Source organism: Amblyomma maculatum, chromosome 3, assembly GCF_055883805.1.
Source record: "Amblyomma maculatum isolate TAMU_Amacu chromosome 3, ASM5588380v1, whole genome shotgun sequence".
Taxonomy (NCBI): domain Eukaryota; kingdom Metazoa; phylum Arthropoda; class Arachnida; order Ixodida; family Ixodidae; genus Amblyomma; species Amblyomma maculatum.
Genome location: NC_139346.1, coordinates 67,388,744 through 67,408,709, shown reverse-complemented (window position 1 = coordinate 67,408,709; position 19,966 = coordinate 67,388,744).

Genomic DNA, 19,966 nt, shown 5'->3' with positions numbered 1-19,966 from the left:
CAACCGCGCCACGCACGGGACTTTTTTTTCTTGTTTTTTTCTTTTTTTGCATGGAAGTACTTCAAGCTAGATTTAACCAGGTCGCATCCCGCAACCAATCATGCCCGAAAACGTGAAACGCATAATTGGCCTTGTGTGCTGTGAGGAAGATAGTTAAAAAAAAAAATACCCTGTCTCCACTGCGAATCAAACCACCATCCCTTGCATCACCAGCCGAGCGCTTTGACCAATTGTGCCACGCCCGTAATTTTTTTTTATTAGCATGGTACTGATTACACGCCTTTAAATGCAGGAAAGAGCTGTATACATTATTTATAAAGCAATCAGCCTGCAGCAGAACTAGTCCAATTGAAGTATACAGCACAAAAACACACAACTGCAACATGTCTTAGCACAACTGCACTAAAACGGTGGCAAGGAAAGACAACACATCAATAATGGGAGCCAGTCCGATTGATAGTCACTCGCACATCGTGAAACGCTCATCATAATTCTCCGTGAGGATAATAGCAGCGATGACATTGACGCTGCAATTGGTGATAATGACAATGATGACATTAGCAATGACAATGACGGCGCATTAATTTATAATGACAGTGAGAGTAAACGGAATGCACCGTGTGCACCACACTTAATGCTGGGTAGATTTCACAGTACTCTCAGAAGTTTGTTAACAGTGTTAACGCTAGCCAACCATGAATTTTGTTGTTTTGATTCATGCTGCTGCATCTTAGGAATACTTTTATTTCTTTATTCAAATGCTCGGTGCCTCTAGAAAGATGGAAGAGTAGTGCCTAACGAATTGGTTCCGGAATCCTGGGGTAATTGCTGCGTTTCGTCGTTTCGTTGCTGTCCTCACAGATGACGTACGTTCCACCAGGTGCAGCTTAAGCCTCACGTCATCTCCCACCCTTCCCGGCGAACTGATTTATGTGACTGGCCCGTATATTTTGCTTTTACTCGGCGCATTCTGTTTGAGTGCAGAATTCCTGATACCTGTAGGACGCATGGCGCCCTCAGGTGACAGCGTATCTAAGTTGCCCAAGTTGAAGGGCTAGTGAACAGATGGCGCTCTTGTCCGCAAGTGCTTAAAAGTAGGTGAAGAGAGCCAGTTCCGCGTAAACTAGTTTTCGCCACCACTAGAACAGTTGTGTTAAAAGGATGCACTATACCTACATTTGACTATACCGGTAAGAGCGGTATCTCTGATTCGCTAGGTTCAGAGATAGCCAAAGTAACAGGAGTGCGCCGGTGATTGAGGCTGGCACGTATGCGAAGTACGCTAATAACTTGCCGAAGCTTGTTCTGATAGAGACGCTGTAGTGAATGGCTCTGGATTAAATTAGACTGTCTGATGATCCTTATTGTGTACTGATATAGTAAAGCACACAAATACTTTTTGCGTTTCGCGTCTGTCGAAGTTCTGTATGTATCTTTTTTTCGCAATTTTTCTTTTATGCATTAACCGTTAGACATCAAATTGTTACTGCTTGCATACTGCGAACAAAAGAAAAGGTTGGCTAACGAACAACCTGCTGTTGTATCGCGAAGCGACTATGCCAAGGGCACGGAGGAAAGGACACGCCGGGCGGAGAGCTCCAAAGTGTCTAAAGGTACGTCCGACGGATCCATTCGATTCTCGTAAAGATACGGCGGACGTCGATATACAGGCTCATGGCTATATGCACGTCGAACGCGGTCCCATTCCGCTTGCTACGCGTGAATGGATCTCATCCTCTATGATATCAGCTAGCCGCGACTCTCGATGAGGAGCTACGAAGAGTGCATCCGTTCTAACATAGATCACGGTCTTCACTTAGGGTTGTGTACGGCAAACATCGCTGTCAAGCACATAGCTGCAGGCGATATGCTACGTACTGCACCAGCTCCACCAGCTGGCATCGAGATACGCACATTCACGAGCAGCTTTCGCTTCGCACTAAACTATCACCTCGATCTGCCCGTAATGCGAGCGAGCTATTCCTAGCATTTACGCTGTCTTAGGTCCTGCATCGACCTCTGAAGATCTAGCGCCGGCACAACACACACACACACACCTCGTCGTGCAGCTGAACATTCGGCAGTCCAAAGTATGTATGTGAAATGGCATTATGCTCGTTCCTCACATGCAGACCGAGGAAACAGGATGTTTTTAGCTAAATTCTTCGTTTAAATTCTACCTCAGAGCCGTGGCAGAAGACATGCCGAATCTACTAGAGGCCTGCACATCGACTCGTCGAGGCGAAGACCTACTGCACCGCACCGCAAGAGTGCACAACCGGAAAGCCGAAAGCGTGAATGATCCGAATTCCCTGTGAACAGCAATGTTCTTTGGTATATAGGGGATTACTAGACTAAAGTGCTTAGGCTGCATCTTTTTCTTGTCGTTGAAGTTTGCGTACATGTAGTTTAAACCCCCGCATGCTCGAGGTTAGCGTGACCCGACTGAACGGCCGCGCAGCTTTGAAACGATCGGGATCGATATGCATGCATCGCCGGGCTATAGGTACGCGGTAGAAAATGTGCGCTGCACATTTCGTTGAAGAAGCTGACTCTTGAAATTTTGCAGAGTGTGCCATGCAAGCGATCGTTGCTACAACCACGCATCCATGTTCCCACGGCTGGCCTACCCCGAGGCGCATAAATGTTCAACCGTGGACGTATCAATGATCGAAGAGAGGACAGATTTTCACAATATTGGGCGCGAAATCGATAGCTACCAGTGCTCAGTGTTAGAGAAATTCTGCCTTGATCATGCGCAATTCAGTGTTTCAGGTGTGGTCAGTAGCTATATAAGTTTGAACAGTTCGCCTTTCAAGTCAGCGGCGCCAGCGATGGATCGGCGGAGCGATTTTCCACGCTACACCGCTGTCTTGCTAGAAAGCCTATCTAGGCGGCGTTTGACATTCACCTGCTTTTTGTTGGCCCCGTAATTGAAAGCAACGCCTTCAGAAACGCGTTAAATGTTCAAAATGTATTCTCTTCAACAGTTTCACTCCAGGCTGTCAAAGCAGGCGGACGTTGATAAAACAGTTGAGCACTCCAGTCTTTAGAAATCTACAATCACCTTCAGTTTGTAAAATTATTGGAATAGGTCACTTTCCGATCGCTGGGACATAGACCCTCATGACAGCGCTGTCACGTGAATAAGGACCACACCAGGCCGAAAGCTTGTCTCATATAACATAGCTAACCAAGGTATACCTTACAGCATTGTGTTGATTTTTATGGTGCCTAAGCGACTAATGCTGCCATGCACCAAGAACAAGGTTTAATGTATTTATTTTGTGTGTAATGACTAAAATGTTCTTTAGGATGTAGCTTGTTTAGGAACATTTTAGGAAACCAAAAATGCAGGAAATTTGCACGTCTCTCCTAGGATCATGCTGGGATGGAAATGGATCTGTTGGAAATTGTACAAAATGTTTCCTCTTTTCTCGACTCTGGCGCATGTGTAAGATATGGTTTATTGTTAGTTCATCTCCACACTCCTTGCATATTGGTTTGTCCTCTTTCATAAGTATGAAGCTGTGTGTGAGGTGTGGGTATGTGTTTTGTGAAGATGACCTAAAATGGCTTCCATGTTGCGTTTTTGATTACTGCATGATTTCCATTCCTTAATGACAGGTTTGACAAGTGTAGTTTGTAGTTTATTTCAATGTTTCAAAAATCCTGCCATTTCACTCTCACTTTTCTTTGTACAAGCTTCTTGGTATCTTCATGCAGCATATTCACCCTCTGTAATTTAGCATTGCGTCAAGGTAACCTGGTTATTTCTTTTCATCACCTTTCAAGACTACTGTCCCGATTTCATAAAGTTTCTGACGACAGGAACTCCTTGGAAGTCATAGAAATAAATGAGATCCACAATCATGAGCTATCTAGGGTATGCATATACATGTCCATCGCTCAGTGGAATGGCGTCAGTACGCTGTTAGAACAGGTCTTGAGATAACAACAACCATTGAGGTGGTCCTTTAATGGGCATTGAAATGCTATGTAACTACAGGTACTGATAGAACTCTTGATCATGTTATGTGATGATGCGATCCTTGCATGAATATAGGTATACATTTCAGAATCTGCAGTGCACCACTTGACCATTTGCCACCAGTTTGTGTGAAAATGTATTTTTCATGCATGTTAACCAGTGTTTAACAGATGACCCCTGTGCACAAGCCAAAAGTGTCACGAGCCAAATGTCACGAGGCCACACGACATGGCAGGAGCTGTTAAGCCAAGCTTACAAAGTTATATTTGAAATATTTCAGCTTCAACGTTTCAGCTCCAATTAAGAAAGGTTGAGGCTTACAGAGGTCTATGCCAGGTTGTCTATCACCTAACAGGGCAGCCTACGACCGTATGCTAATGAGTATATCTGAGATAACAGAGACATGAATTAAGGAATTAGTAGTAATGTTTGTAGCAAAGGGCATGCAAATTAACGAGAATCCACAGTGGGATCTGCAGACAAGAACCATTAACGCTGGCACACCATACCCTTACAGGTGGAGATTAGGAGTCTCCCTAATTTTTTGTCTGCTCAAAGCTTGTCATTTCCTTCGTTCTTCCAGATGAGGAAGATGTGAAAATGATAGCATCTAAAATGCCAGAGACCGTCGTTAACAAGGATGCTGATCCCAACAGCGTAAACAGGAATTTCAGAAAAGATGGGTGACTAGTAATGCTGGTAACAGTTGAAACTAAGTGGAAAGGCATGAAATTGAAATGCAACATATGCAGAGATATGTTGCGAGACGACCAGTCTGTGGTGTGCGACATCTGTCTCCGTTAGTTCCATCAAGTGATTGGCCAAAGCAGATGGGGCTTGTGGTTTTGTGATAAGGGCAGTGTAGTAGCATAGATGCAACCTTGCCCATTAATAATTCGAGTGGAGTAAGTGCATTGTTTTGTTTTGTTCATGGTTTCCATGAAAACATTATGAGAAATTTTTTCCTAGAGAATGTTTGCTGAAATGTGAATATAATGTGCAATAAAACTAGTGTTTTCTTGCTGTTTACTTCTCCTTGTATACATTAGTTCTGTGAAGAAAACCACAGGCTAGAAAGAAATGTAATGGCATGCATTTTGATACTTGGCCCCGTTGTGCTGGCTCAGTAGTTAGAGTGCTTGGCTGCTGAACCCAAGATGCAGATTTGGTTCCAGCCACAGCAGGGACATTTTAATAGAGGCGAAACAATAGGCCGTCATGCACCGTGCGGTGTCAGTGCATGTAAAAGAACCCCAGATGGTCGAAATTATACCGGAGCCCTCAACTATTGTGTTCCTCATTGCCGTAGTTATTTTGGGATGCTAAACCAGATATATATCACATCATACTCTGAGTAAGATGCTATTCATGGTCAGTTAATCATACACTAGATGATCAATTTTTTTTCTGCATGGTACAGCAGCTGTTGTACAATTTTACTTTAGCCTTCATGAAGAATATCACACTGGCTCCACATGGCCTTCTGTTGACCCTTGATATGCGTCACAATCACACACCCGAGTATGTATTTGTCTAAAGGCACCTATGCATGCAAGGAGGGGACCGTTACTTTCCACTTGTCAGAACTGAAATGCATGATCCACGTCATTTCTGTAATTCAACTGCTTGCTATTTGAACTGTCCAGCATTGATGCAAGTTTCAAAGAACTGCAATTAGCAAATTAATCTAAGCAGCAAACCATGCCAAGAACTGCTTTGGTTTCATCTTTAGCAACTGTTTGGGAACTAAAATTAGCCAAATGTTGCAAAACATAGATGAGAGGTTACAAAATCTAAAAAACAATGCAGCCTACCTGTGGCATGTAGGGTTTCACATCCTAAAGTGACATATGTAGCTATGAAGAATACCGTAGTGGAGAGCTCCAGACTAATTTGACTGCCTGGGCTTTGTACTTTGAATTGACATCTTGCAGAAAACAGAAGCATTTGCATTTCACCTGCACCAAAGTGCGACTGCCATCACTGGTATTAAACATCACGACCTTGGGGCAAGTAGCCTAACGTGCCACTAAGATGTCGCAGCGTGTACGTACATGCTATACATGTCAACCTTTCTAGCATTAAAGCGGTCACATGCATGGCAGATATTCATGTTCAGCTTTGGACTGACAAGTTTAAAAGTGTACTATTTGTGTTTGTCTAGCATGAAAAACAAAGGAAACTAAGGAAAAACGAAAAAAAAATGAACATAATATGTTGAAAAAGCATTAGTCATTAACACATAAAGCATATTCGTTCCTTTATTAATGATAAAGTGGCCTTCAACAATAGTACAAAGCCTGAACATTTAGAAAGGTGCTGTGCCAGGCAGCTATTTTACAGAAACCTGAACCATTTCACATGTAGTAATATGCATCCCGGCGGTGTGGGCTGGGCACTTATTTTTCGGTGCACTCCAACATGCGAAAACTGCATCGTGCATTCCCATTTTCAGAGTTTTGAGCTCTGTAGTACAGGCTAACAAATTGTCGATGACTTATTTTCGTCTGATTGTTGCACAGCGCGTGTAAATAAATTACCACTGCACCTAATAAACACTGACATGCACGTGCAACATCGCCGATCATAAACGGACACACTGATGTCCGTCCGGACATCGGCGCACTCATCACAGCACTCTTCGTAGTCTCACACAGCACTCTAGTAGGACGTAATCCGTAATCACAGCATCTCACGGTAAGCACAAACCACACCTCCAGTTGTACAACAAACACGAATGACGCGATGCTTGGGCTAGAGACACGCCGGCGGTGCCCAGCTTTTTCAGCGCCGCTTGTACTACGTAGAACTTGCAGCACCAAACCTCAATGCGAGCAGAAAGCGATGCGTTACGTGACGCATCTCATCACAGATGGAAGTGAGGAAACTTTGAAGAATCAAAACTACATAATTACATAACGACCGTCGTAGACGTTAATCCACATAATAACGAGGACCAAATGAGCGGGCGTGCGGGCCGCGGGCTGGCCGTCAACACCGCGATTACATGCGCTCGCGCTCTTGCCACCCTGCCGCGGTCCAACTCACGTAAACCTATCATCATGCCATCACGTAGTATATCACCCATTCTAGGCACTATTCTTGCCACTGTACTATTCTTTGTAATTTCACATTTCACGCATGCAGTATGTAGTACATACTTCTTCGTACACCTCATACCAACTTCGATTTGGCTACATATGGCTACCATGTTGTTGCTACAACCACATCTGAGTCCGGCTTTCCCGACGGATCCCAAGGCCCAAAGCGGAGAAAAATGCGTTGGGTCCGTCGGAAGAACCCTACCGATCGGGTCCGTCCGCCGTACCTCTGAAAAATATTTCCCGGATCCGTCGGACGGATCCCGAAGAAAAACGCACCGGGTCCGTCGGACGTACCTTTAAGACCATTGATCGGGTCCGTCCGACGTACCTTTAGCCACAGCCTTTTTTTTTTTTGCATGGAAGTACTTCAAGCTAGATTTAACCAGGTCGCATCCCGCAACCAATCATGCCCGAAAACGTGAAACGCATAATTGGCCTTGTGTGCTGTGAGGAAGATAGTTAAAAAAAAATACCCTGTCTCCACTGCGAATCAAACCACCATCCCTTGCATCACCAGCCGAGCGCTTTGACCAATTGTGCCACGCCCGTAATTTTTTTTTTATTAGCATGGTACTGATTACACGCCTTTAAATGCAGGAAAGAGCTGTATACATTATTTATAAAGCAATCAGCCTGCAGCCGAACTAGTCCAATTGAAGTATACAGCACAAAAACACACAACTGCAACATGTCTTAGCACAACTGCACTAAAACGGTGGCAAGGAAAGACAACACATCAATAATGGGAGCCAGTCCGATTGATAGTCACTCGCACATCGTGAAACGCTCATCATAATTCTCCGTGAGGATAATAGCAGCGATGACATTGACGCTGCAATTGGTGATAATGACAATGATGACATTAGCAATGACAATGACGGCGCATTAATTTATAATGACAGTGAGAGTAAACGGAATGCACCGTGTGCACCACGCTTAATGCTGGGTAGATTCCACAGTACTCTCAGAAGTTTGTTAACAGTATTAACGCTAGCCAACCATGAATTTTGTTGTTTTGATTCACGCTGCTGCATCTTAGGAATACTTTTATTTCTTTATTCAAATGCTCGGTGCCTCTAGAAAGATGGAAGAGTAGTGCCTAACGAATTGGTTCCGGAATCCTGGGGTAATTGCTGCGTTTCGTCGTTTCGTTGCTGTCCTCACAGATGACGTACGTTCCACCAGGTGCAGCTTAAGCCTCACGTCATCTCCCACCCTTCCCGGCGAACTGATTTATGTGACTGGCCCGTATATTTTGCTTTTACTCGGCGCATTCTGTTTGAGTGCAGAATTCCTGATACCTGTAGGACGCATGGCGCCCTCAGGTGACAGCGTATCTAAGTTGCCCAAGTTGAAGGGCTAGTGAACAGATGGCGCTCTTGTCCGCAAGTGCTTAAAAGTAGGTGAAGAGAGCCAGTTCCGCGTAAACTAGTTTTCGCCACCACTAGAACAGTTGTGTTAAAAGGATGCACTATACCTACATTTGACTATACCGGTAAGAGCGGTATCTCTGATTCGCTAGGTTCAGAGATAGCCTAAGTAACAGGAGTGCGCCGGTGATTGAGGCTGGCACGTATGCGAAGTACGCTAATAACTTGCCGAAGCTTGTTCTGATAGAGACGCTGTAGTGAATGGCTCTGGATTAAATTAGACTGTCTGATGATCCTTATTGTGTACTGATATAGTAAAGCACACAAATACTTTTTGCGTTTCGCGTCTGTCGAAGTTCTGTATGTATCTTTTTTTCGCAATTTTTCTTTTATGCATTAACCGTTAGACATCAAATTGTTACTGCTTGCATACTGCGAACACAAGAAAAGGTTGGCTAACGAGCAACCTGCTGTTGTATCGCGAAGCGACTATGCCAAGGGCACGGAGGAAAGGACACGCCGGGCGGAGAGCTCCAAGCTCAAGTAACAGCTAACACAACAAAGAGTGTTTATTTTCAGTGAGGAGCCTATAACCTACGCCACATGGTTATTAGCACAGTAGTGAGTTATATAGGTTGCCAACATGCAACGTAAAAAGGCTAAACACTGAAACACCCCACCTACCTTTAAGGTGTACGTTGAAATCAGAACAGAAATGGAAGGTAATAAGATGCATTCAGAGGAGTAAGTAAACGTCAACGTGCAGGTAAAAGAAATTTTGATAAGACGTTCCGTTTTATTGACTATGAATTTTAATTAGGACTAGAGTGCTCAAATTATAAAACTATGTTGATAATATAAACACAATATAGACATCTGAAAGCGCCAAACCGTGCCGAGCGAGCAGCGTTACCTTCAATTTTGCCAGCGTCTTCGATGGATTCGCGAAGTCAGCGTATAAGTGAAGTGGTCAAAGCAAATGAGGAAAGCGTTGTTTAGATGCAGAAACGTGCATTTTAATGGCATATTTGGGCCACTTCTCACACCTGTGTCAATGAGACAAGTGAAATTAAAATATAGTTCATTTATTTATTTGTTTGTTTGTTTATTTATTTATTTCATACTGCCAGACTGCAAGTCAGACTTTAGCAGGCGGGAGTACAGAAGAATCCAGTTCACAAGAATACAGTGTAATTTAGTCTTGCGAAAGGAAGACAACGAAAAGAACATTTATTTATTTAAGAATACTGTCAAATCTCGTTTGAGGGTCACGACAGGGTGGAAAATGAAAACAATTATGTACAAAAAAATGTACTAATCACTTCTAATATACAACACAAGAGAGCATAAAAACTCAGCACAACACCGCCGTACAGTCATATGCCATACTAAAATATACGCATATTATATACACGCACATCCACAGGAATCTAATCAGAGCTACACCCGCAAACTCAGCAACATGACTGGGCAGTCTGTTCCAGTGCTCAATAGCGTCCGGAAAGAATGAGCAGCGAGATATTTTAGCGTTGGTTATGCAAGGGCGAACTGCTTTATGATGATTAAGGCGGGAGCTCAATCTGCCTGGAGGCAGCAGATATGCTTCCTTATTTATGTTTATTTCTCCGTGGATGGTACATTATTTTTAACCTCTGCTTTGTACGTCTTCCTTCTATGTTTTCTATATTTTTAACAAATGAATCTCGCCGCACGTCTCTGAACGTTTTCTAATTCAGTTGAAAGAACTTTCTGATAAGGAGACCATACTACAGACGCATATTCAACGGAAGGCCTTATGAAAGATTTGTACGCTAACAAGTTTCACGTCTTTCGTTCCTTTCCCCAACTTTGCTCTCAGGAAACACAGTTTTCTATTTGCCATCGTACACACATTTTCAGCAGGATTGTGCCAATTTAGATCGTCATAATTTGAAACCCCAGGATACTTGAGCGTAGTGATGTTAACCAAAATGTGATCTGCAATATTATTCTGAAAATGAAGTCAGCGCATAGTGTCTGTCTGTTTCTACTGTCTGTATTCTAGCGCTGTTTTAAAATAAGGTTCAACCGACTCGCCCATATATTGCGCTTGCTATTTATATGAATAAATGCGGTTTTATTGAAGTTTATTTTGATTTCCCATATGTCACACCAAAGCCAAATACCTGCAGGTTTTGGTTAATGTTAACCTGATCTCCTTCAGATCTCATAGGTGCATGAATGAGGCAATCATCCGCAAACAGTTTTAACCTAGCAGAATTTGCAACAGCAGTTACAACATCTTTGATGCAAACTAGAAACAGCCCCAGCACAGAACCCGGTGACAGAGCAGAATATACTTCCAAAAAGCCAGACTCACAATTGTCACGACGTACCGCTTGTTTGCGATTAGTCAAATACTCTTCAGTCCATTTCAGGACATCTCCCTTAATGCCAACCCTTTGCAGTTTCAGTAGTAATTTACCGTGAGGAACCTTATCGAAGGCTTTTTCAAAATCTTAACAAATAACATCAACCTGCCGCCAGTCATCTGTATATTTGGAAAGGTCATGTATCAATTAACGGTGCCTCTGTTGAAAACCCACGACGGAACCCATGCTGACAGTCCAAAACTAGCCTGTTTGTTTCCAAAAAGATGATAATATGTTTCGCAATAACATGTTCCAAAACCGTACAATAAATTTAAGTAAGTTACTCAGACCGATAGTTGGTCATGGGTGGGCGATTGCCGCCTTTAAACACAGGTATAACAACGGCAGAGCGCCAGTCTTGGGGCACAGAATGAGTTACGAGTGATTTTCGAAATATAATTACCAAAAAGGACATCCATTCAGCATATTTTTCAGAATCATGTAGGTATTCCACCCGGACCGATGGCTTTCTTTTCATCTAATTGTAACAGCTGCTGAAACACGACGCTCTGAGTAAAGCCGACAGTATCGATAAACATTTCACAAGAGTGTGCTCGTCGCGCACCTCGCTTTGGCTCGAGGTTGTTGCGAATACGGAATGGAAATATTTATTGGAAAGGTATACTATTTCTTATTTATCTGAAATAAGTTCAGCTCCAACTGTAACCTGTTTTACTGCTTCCTTTCTTTTATAAAGATAGCGCCAAAAGTTTTCTTGGGAATTTTTCAGAAATCGAGTAAAAGTGTGATTAAAAAAATCTTTCTTTTGCGGCCGACAGCAGCATTTTTACTTTTTGACGTAATGCATGCATGTCATTTGGGTCGGCTTTCTCTCTACGCAGTATTTTCAACTTGCGTTTCGCGTGAGTGATATCTCTGGTGATCCATGGGTTGCGCTGCTGTTTTCTTAAGTGCAGTTGGCACGTACCAGTGGATACAAGTTTTTAGACGCTGTTAATTCAACAGATTCATTTTCGGAGGCTGTTTCAAATTCATCAAAACAACTTTTAAGATAATTGAGAATGGATGTATGATCGCCCTTCCCGTAATCCTTGATTTCTATTCGCGCAATAAGCTCTGCAAGAACGTCTGCAGAAATACGCATACCCAGGAAAATAATTTTATGATCAGATATACCATATGTCACGTTTATTTCAAAATCGCAGACATTTTGTGAGAGCGCTAAGTCCAGTAATGACTGTGATTGACGGTATATCCGTGTAGGTGGCCTATTTGTCTCAAATCGTGAAACAAAGCAAGATCCAGTAGTTTTTCCGCGCTAGATATTTCTACATACCCTGGCGTAGTCAATCCCCAATCAATATGCGGCAAGTTGAAAGCACCAGCTATCATCAGGCGAGTGCTCCTAATTAGAATACTGAACCGGAACTCATTTAATTTATCGAGGAAGTCACATGAAATATTGGGTGGCCTGTAAATTGCCCCTGTGGCGTATGCAGCACAAGAAAACACATTTGTACACCACACAGACTCCGGCATTTCGCTCCCAATCCTGGAAACCGAGAACGATGATTTGACAATAGCGGCACCCCCGCCCTACTGGGAATTGCGATCCCACCTAAGCGCTATGTAGCCAGCAGGAACAATACAATCAGAATAAACAACACTGTTGAGCCACGTTTCCGTTATGCAAACAATATGCGGGTGTTCCGACAGCAATAAAAATTCAAATTATGGGACCTTCCTAATAATGTTGCGAGCATTCACCAGAGCCGTTCTGAGCTATAAATTATTATTACTTTTAGAAGGTGATCCATTATGCCAGTCAATGCTTTCGCTGACTCGTTACGGTTGTGCCGAATACCCTTACGTTTGGTACGGCAGAGAAAACGCTCGTTTCGATTCTGGCCCCAATAGTGCAAACGGTCATCCGTCTTAAGCTTATCGTGAGCCAGCGATACTTTTTGTCCGGTCGATCTCTCCACAGCAGCTGACTGGCACAATTTTCTTCGGCCTTGTGCAATATCCTTTGCGCAGTCATTGCTTAAGCTAAAAGATGTACTTTTAAGTCCTTTTCTTTTCAGAACGCAAGTTTTAAGAAAGCTGTATTTTCCCCTGGAGTCATAGAATTTCATAGCTATTGGTCTAGTGGCTCCCGTTTTCTTTCTACCTAGCCGATGAGTTCCTTTTATCGAAGTAGCCTGAACACCGAGATCCTTGTGAAAAATACTGTCTACAAGAGCTATTCTCAGATCTGACGCTGACTCGGTGGCTAGTTTAGGCACCCCAAACACTAAGAGATTGTTACGTCGGCCACGATTCTCAAATTACGCTAGCTAACTTTTTAGCCTGCTCCTTTATGGTCGACTCTAGGGTATCAATTCTCGTGCTCATTTCCTTGAACGCCGCAAGAAAATCCGATAATCCTTCCGTCCGTGCATACAACTCAGCAATTTCATCTTGAACAGACTTCAATTTGCGATCCGTTTCCGGCTTACTTTTTTTTTTAAATCTGCAAGTATTCCTTCGTATGCCCCGCATTCGTCTTATGATCGCCTGACGTCAACAGCAGCAACAACATTGACCAGAAATCACTCAAAATTGCGGGATTTATGCGACGGCACGGCATGATCACTACAAATCTATTGCATTTCTGTGTGGATCAACATTAAGTCAGTAACTAACCTGCAAAACCAGCAGAAGGCGTTAAGCCATGCTGTCCCACAGACAACTGCCGTGCCATCTGAAAAGACCCGCGAAGGAACGCCGCTTTTGTAGATCCGCCGCAGATAATGTAATTGCCCGGTGATTCTTGTCGGCAAAAAGCAGACAATTGAAGGGGTAATCAGGGGCTCGTTATTATAAAATTTAAAGGAGCCAGGAGTCTACAAGTTCAAGGCAAATGTAAGGGATGGTGTGTGCGTGCGTGCGTGAGTGCGTGCGTGCGCGCGCGCGCGCGCCATGTAATTGCCCGGTGATTCTTGTCGGCAAAAAGCAGACAATTGAAGGGGTAATCAGGGGCTCGTTATTATAAAATTCAAAGGAGCCAGGAGTCTACAAGTTCAAGGCAAATGTAAGGGATGGTGTGTGTGTGTGTGTGTGTATGTGTGTGCGTGCGTGCGTGTGTGTGTGCGTGTGCGTGTGCGTGCGTGTGTGTGTGTGTGTGTGTGTGTGTGTGTGTGCGTGTGTGTGTGTGTGTGTGTGTATGTGAGTGAATGTTGCACCAATAGAAACTTTTCGTATCTAGGCGAAAGCCTTTATAGGGTCATGTAACGAAATCCCGCGCGCGAGAGTTGTGCGCGAGATCTGTGCCAGCAAAGCGGCAGCAGCCACTGCGGCTGTGGTCAATGACTAATGCTCGCGGAACTTGACTGAAGGATAGTTGAACCTTAACAATTTTCCACCCAAATAGCTTATGGTGGTCAGAAGGCAGGCAGTCTGGTTTCGTGGTCATTTACAAACTTTGACACACAGAGTAAAAACAGTTGGAATTTACAACCCAACTTTAATTTTTCTAGCGGTATCTCAAGCGGTTAGTGGTTCGGTATTGTTTAAAACGCGCCATGCAATGAAAATAACGATGCAAAAGCAGGAAAAAAGCTATTGCGTGGTTTAAAGCCAGTCGGCATGCAAATTCAGGACCAGGTGGTACATTGCTGGTCATTCTAATAAATATGCAGTATATTTAGTAGCTCAGCAAAAGATAGACTACCAAGCCTATTTTTCATTATATTCCGAAATCCCCATGGCTTTCGGGTTACAGAGGGGTGAGGGCAGCGAAAAAAACGAAAGACAAGCTCAAGAGGAAGCACGATACCAAATACCAAATATTATTGTTGAAAATATTTCTATACGGAAATAGAATACGAATGAATACGTGTATTAAGGCATATAAATGAAGCGAAGTTCTTCTGAATGAAATTGTTACTACTAGCTGCTCTACACTCCCAGAAAAAAAAAAAAGCATTAAATTCGCAACACACACAAGTTGCGATGGTGCCTTAAAAGCAAGGATTAGGGTGGTTAGAATAGGGAGGTGTGAAGACCGCGGCGCTTTCCTTCGGTCGCGCGTGGCCCCCTTACGCACCGATGCCGCCAGGGGAAATGTGGCGCTGCTGCTAGCGGCGTTTTGTGCGGTTTGTGCCTAAAATCAGAGGTACACTCGACATTAGAAATAAATCAGAGAGCCGTTGGGCGATTAGCATTAGGTACCCACGGCAAAACCACAAATGAGGCGGTACAGGGAGATATGGGCTGGGCATCTTTCGAAGTACGGGAAGCTCAGAGTAAAATATTATATGAAAAACGCGTCAGGAAATTGGGCAGTAACAGATGGGCAGCTGAAGTATTTAAATACCTGTACTTAAAAAGCGTTGACTCACAATGGAGGAAAAGAACTAGGAAGCTAACTAGTAAGTATGCTAGTCATAAGGACGGAGAAATAAAGAGAATTAAGCAACAAGTGAAAAACGTAGAAGATAAAAATTGGATAAATTCGATGGAGAAGAAACAGAGTGCGGAAATATACCGAAAGTGGAAAATGCAGATCAGGAAGGAAACTTTCTTTGATAACTCAAGAGGCAGTGCCCTGTTTTTTGAAGCTAGATCAGGGTGCCTTAGTACACGCAGCTACAAAAAGAAATTTAACAATGAAGATGACGCATGTGCTGTATGGGGTAACTCCAGTGAAAGAATAGACCATATTATACTCGAATGTAATGGTATCCACCCGGAAGTTGATGCAGGCGCAGTAACTGTTCCTGAAGCTCTGGGGTTTAGAGATACCAGTGGCCGGATGAATAAACTGGCGGTGAAAACTAGGAAAAAACGACTGGAAGATTGGTGGCCTAAAAGCAGAGAAGTGACGTAAAGTTAGTAATGTAGAAACAAAAAAATTTATGAAATAGAATGATGGTTTAGTTAATCATTCTAAAATCCCGGCCTCGGCGGCAGCTTTTCGATGGAGGCGAAAAGCAGGGCGCCCGTGTGCTGTGCGATGTCAGTGCACGTTAAAGAACCCCATGTGGTCGAAATTTCCGGAGTCCTCCACTACGGCGTCTCTCATAGCCTGAGTTGCTTTGGGACGTTAAACCCCACAAACCAAACCAAACCAAATCAATAATTAAGATACAGGGAGAAAAATGAGCATGATAGCTACTGCTACCACCCCGTTTCAAAGGGGACGCTCCTATATTCCATCCATCCGTGCGTCGGGCCTCGGTCGCGCCGTAGTAGTAATCAGTCGCTCTGCGTCTGTATTTCGTTTCGTTGGTTCTGTTGCTTGTCTCCAAGTGTTTATCGCAGGAGAACAATATGCCCTTCTTGGGTGCCTTCAGCGGGCATCCAAGGAGTGGGATTTTGGGGGCCTTTAAGTCAATCGGTATTGTTTTACATGGTCAAGGCCTTTGAAAACAAAGTCATGCATTCTGTCTGCTGCGCTTGTAGGCAAAAGTTGTGGCAAAGATTCTGCTGTCAAGTGGCGATGTGCCACAGATTAGTTTATCACCACAGCGCAAAGAGAAAAGAAGTTTTAGCTGTCATAATAAGTAATGAAGTGTGCCAGTTTAGGAAAACTATCATTTCAAATATCACAAGGATGTACTAACCATCCGTGCTTAGATAACTTCTATGTACTTCATTGTGCAGGATAACACAAACTGCGGGTTCTTTACGAGATTCTTGTAAGAATCTGAGCGCTTATTAAATGACCCTAATTTTTTCTGTTGTCATTGCATGTCGCATCTTTTTTTTTTTTTTTCTTACGGAATAATTAGAGGAGTCCAAGATGTGCCTCATATTCTTCCCAAAGAAATTTTACTTCAGAAACCACCTCGAAAGCAGCCTTTTGCGGAGGAGTTTAGATATGGTAGTTTTCCTGCCTAAAGCGCTCTTGCAAAAAGTTCAAGCTGACAAAAATGAGTTCAAAGATTTAAGAACGCTAACCACGTTTAAGACCTAAATTAATATATCAAAGTGGCCCGGCTAGTGCATGCTTTACTGCTCTGAGGCGATAGCTTCAAGTTGGATTGGTTTTTATTAGCTAGCAGCTGTCCAGTGCCCTTGTCTGCGCTGGGGAAATTTTTTTCTTCGTTGTTGCTGGGCGTGCATCTTTGTCTAGGCTGCTTATTCTTTCTCCAGCTTGTCAAGTACACTGGTAGCCCAGGCTCTCTATGGTACCAGAGCTGTAATTAAGGGTTACGTGCTTCACTTTAGTAAAAAAATAAAAAAAGCTTCCATTTCGGTTTGCCAGAAAATTGCTGCCAAGTGAGGCCCAAAGCTTGCCTTTTCTTTGTTTTCTTCTTTAGCTAGCTGCTGCGAGGCATTAAGTGCGAAAGTAAAGAATTTTAACTTGGCAATACACTCTGCGTTCCGCTTCTTGCCCACTATGCGGATGTATCTTTAAACGAGAGTTCATAGATGCTTTCAGTGGTGAGATCACCCCATCTTAAAAAAATATCTGCACAGGTGATAACTAAACTTGGTTAAGTTGCTTTAACACATTAATAATCCAAAAAAACTGATTTATTTATAGGAAGGGAAAGGCGCGGTAACTGTCTCACTTGTTTTCTGTGGACACCGCAACCGCACCGTAAGGTAAGGGAGGAAGGTGGAAGTGAAAGTGGAAAGAGAGAAAGAGGAACCGTAGTGGAGGGCTGCGGAGTAATTTCGACCACCTGGGGATCTTTAACGTGCGCTGACATCGCACAGCACACGGACGCCTCTTCGTTTCGCCTCCATCGAAACGCAGCCGCCGAGGTCGGGTTCGAACATAAATCATCAAATGATTAAAAAGTTTTTATGGAGGGGGGGGGGGGGGGGGCGAGGCGAAAGTCATGATTCCAGCCAATCGGGAGGACAGCGAGAAAAAACGAAAAATACTAAAACCTGTTATCCCCTTTAACTCCCCCCTTCCTCCCTTCCCTTACGGAGCGGTTCAGGTGTCTACAGAAACAAGCGTGACAGATACTGCGCCTTTCCTTTCCTGTGATCCAATTATTATATTTATTACTGTAGATCAATGTTTTCCCATTTATCTGACTTGTAAAATATTCCCTGCCCCGTCGGGGTGGTGCAGTGGTATGACTCCCGACTACTGTGCTGGAGTACCCGGGTTCGATCCCGACCTCAGCGGCTGCGTTTCGATGGAGGCGAAACGAAGAGGCGTCCGTGTGCTGTGCGATGTCAGCGTTGTTGTTGTGGCTGTAGAAAGTTAAGTTAAATTGGTTCACAGGAAGGGAAAGGCGCAGTAACTGTCACACTTGCTCTGTGGACACCCGAACCGCGTCGTAGGGGAAGGGAGGAAGGTGGGAATGAAAGTGGAAAGAGAGAAAGAGGAGCCGTAGTGGAGGGCTACGGAGTAATTTCGACCACCTGGGGATCTTTAACGTGCGCTGACATCGCACAGCACACGGACGCCACTTCGTTTCGCCTCCATCGAAACGCAGCCGCCGCGGTCGGGTTCGAACCCGGGAACTCCGGCACAGTAGTCGGGCGTCTTACCACTGCACAGGCTGTAGAAAGAAGGGAACGAAAATGCATCGGCCTGCTACTGGCTCTGTTGCTGAGCCACCTCCGCTGCCTTGTGCAGACAGAAGAGAAAATAGAGAAGAAAGAAAAGGAGGAGGGAGAGAAAGACTCGCACCGCAACAGCAGCCGTCGTCCACCACCGAAACAGTGGCGGGTGCAATGACGGCCTACAACAGATAAAAATTCCGTGGTAGGCTAGCCCCGCCGCAAGCGGCGGTGACCCACCTGACCCAGCCCCATCAGGGAAAAACGCACGTTATATATCCCCAGGTGGTCGAAATTACTCCGCAGCCCTCCACTATGGCTCCTCTTTCTTTCTTACTATTTTCACTCCCACCTTCCCCCTTCCTTACGGTGCAGTTCAGGTGTCCACAGTAACAAGTGTGACAGATACTGCGCCTTTCCCTTCCTCTGAACCAATTATTATTTATTATTAAAATATTGCCTGACTGGATAGTATATATGTTTCCTTACTGTCTGCAATCGTAGAAATGCATGTCATGATGGTAACTGTCGAAAGCTGACTTCGCTAAGGTCGAACGCCTTCATCGCGCAACACTACGCACCATTACCGGTCTACCTAAACACACTCCTATAACCGAACTTGAGCGTTTGGCCGCTCTCCCACCGCTCGCTACCATCGTTTCCGAGTCACAGACGCGTCATCGAATACGTCTAGAAAACACTGCCCAAGGGCGTCACCTGCTGGCCTGGAATAAAGAGCGTAACGACAAAACACCAGCCTTATATGCATCTCTTCCCCCTTGGGCGATGCCAGAAGTCACACTCCTCCATCGATGACCTATAAACTGCGATTTTGTCATTCCCCGGGAGCTCCTCGCTGCCCATCACCGACAAGAGCGAATCCCTGGTACGACTGACATATGCACCGACGCATCGATTATAAACATATTTGCATCTAGGGTCTGGGTATGCAATGAAAACCCATCCCTTTCAGGCGCTTGTACCTGCCACCTACCTCGAGGTACCCCTCTTCATTCTGAACTCCTCGCGATTTGGGGAGCCTTGTAAGGAGTGCCTTGCATCGGAACTGGTTTGGTTTGGTTTGTGGGATTTAACGTCCCAAAGCAACTCAGGCTATGAGAGACGCCTTAGTGGAGAACTGCGAAAATTTCGACCACCTGGTGTTCTTTAACGTGCACTGACATCGCACAGCACACGGGCACCTTGCTTTTCGCCTCCATCCGATCCCGCGTCCTTGGGAACAGTAGTCAAGCGCCGTAACCACTGCGCTACCCAGGCGGGGCCCTTGCACCGGCACTGGTTCAATACGTATTCTTATTGATTCCTATGAAGCTTACCAGAAAATCGCTACTCCGGGCTCATAATATGCAACTGTTACGGCCATACAGAGCTTCCTTAAACGTCATCAACTCGCGGCCTGAACTGTCGTTATTCAGTAGACTTCGGGTCACTCGGACGAATCAGGGGGCAATGCGGTGGCACACGCCACGGCTGCTTCGGCAGGTGGGATGTCCACATTTACTTCCCCACCCCCCTGCTTCATCCTTACTCGACCTTGGGCGGGCAGCACACCCCTTCTCTTGCCCATATGCGCTATACTCGGACCAGTCTTCGCAG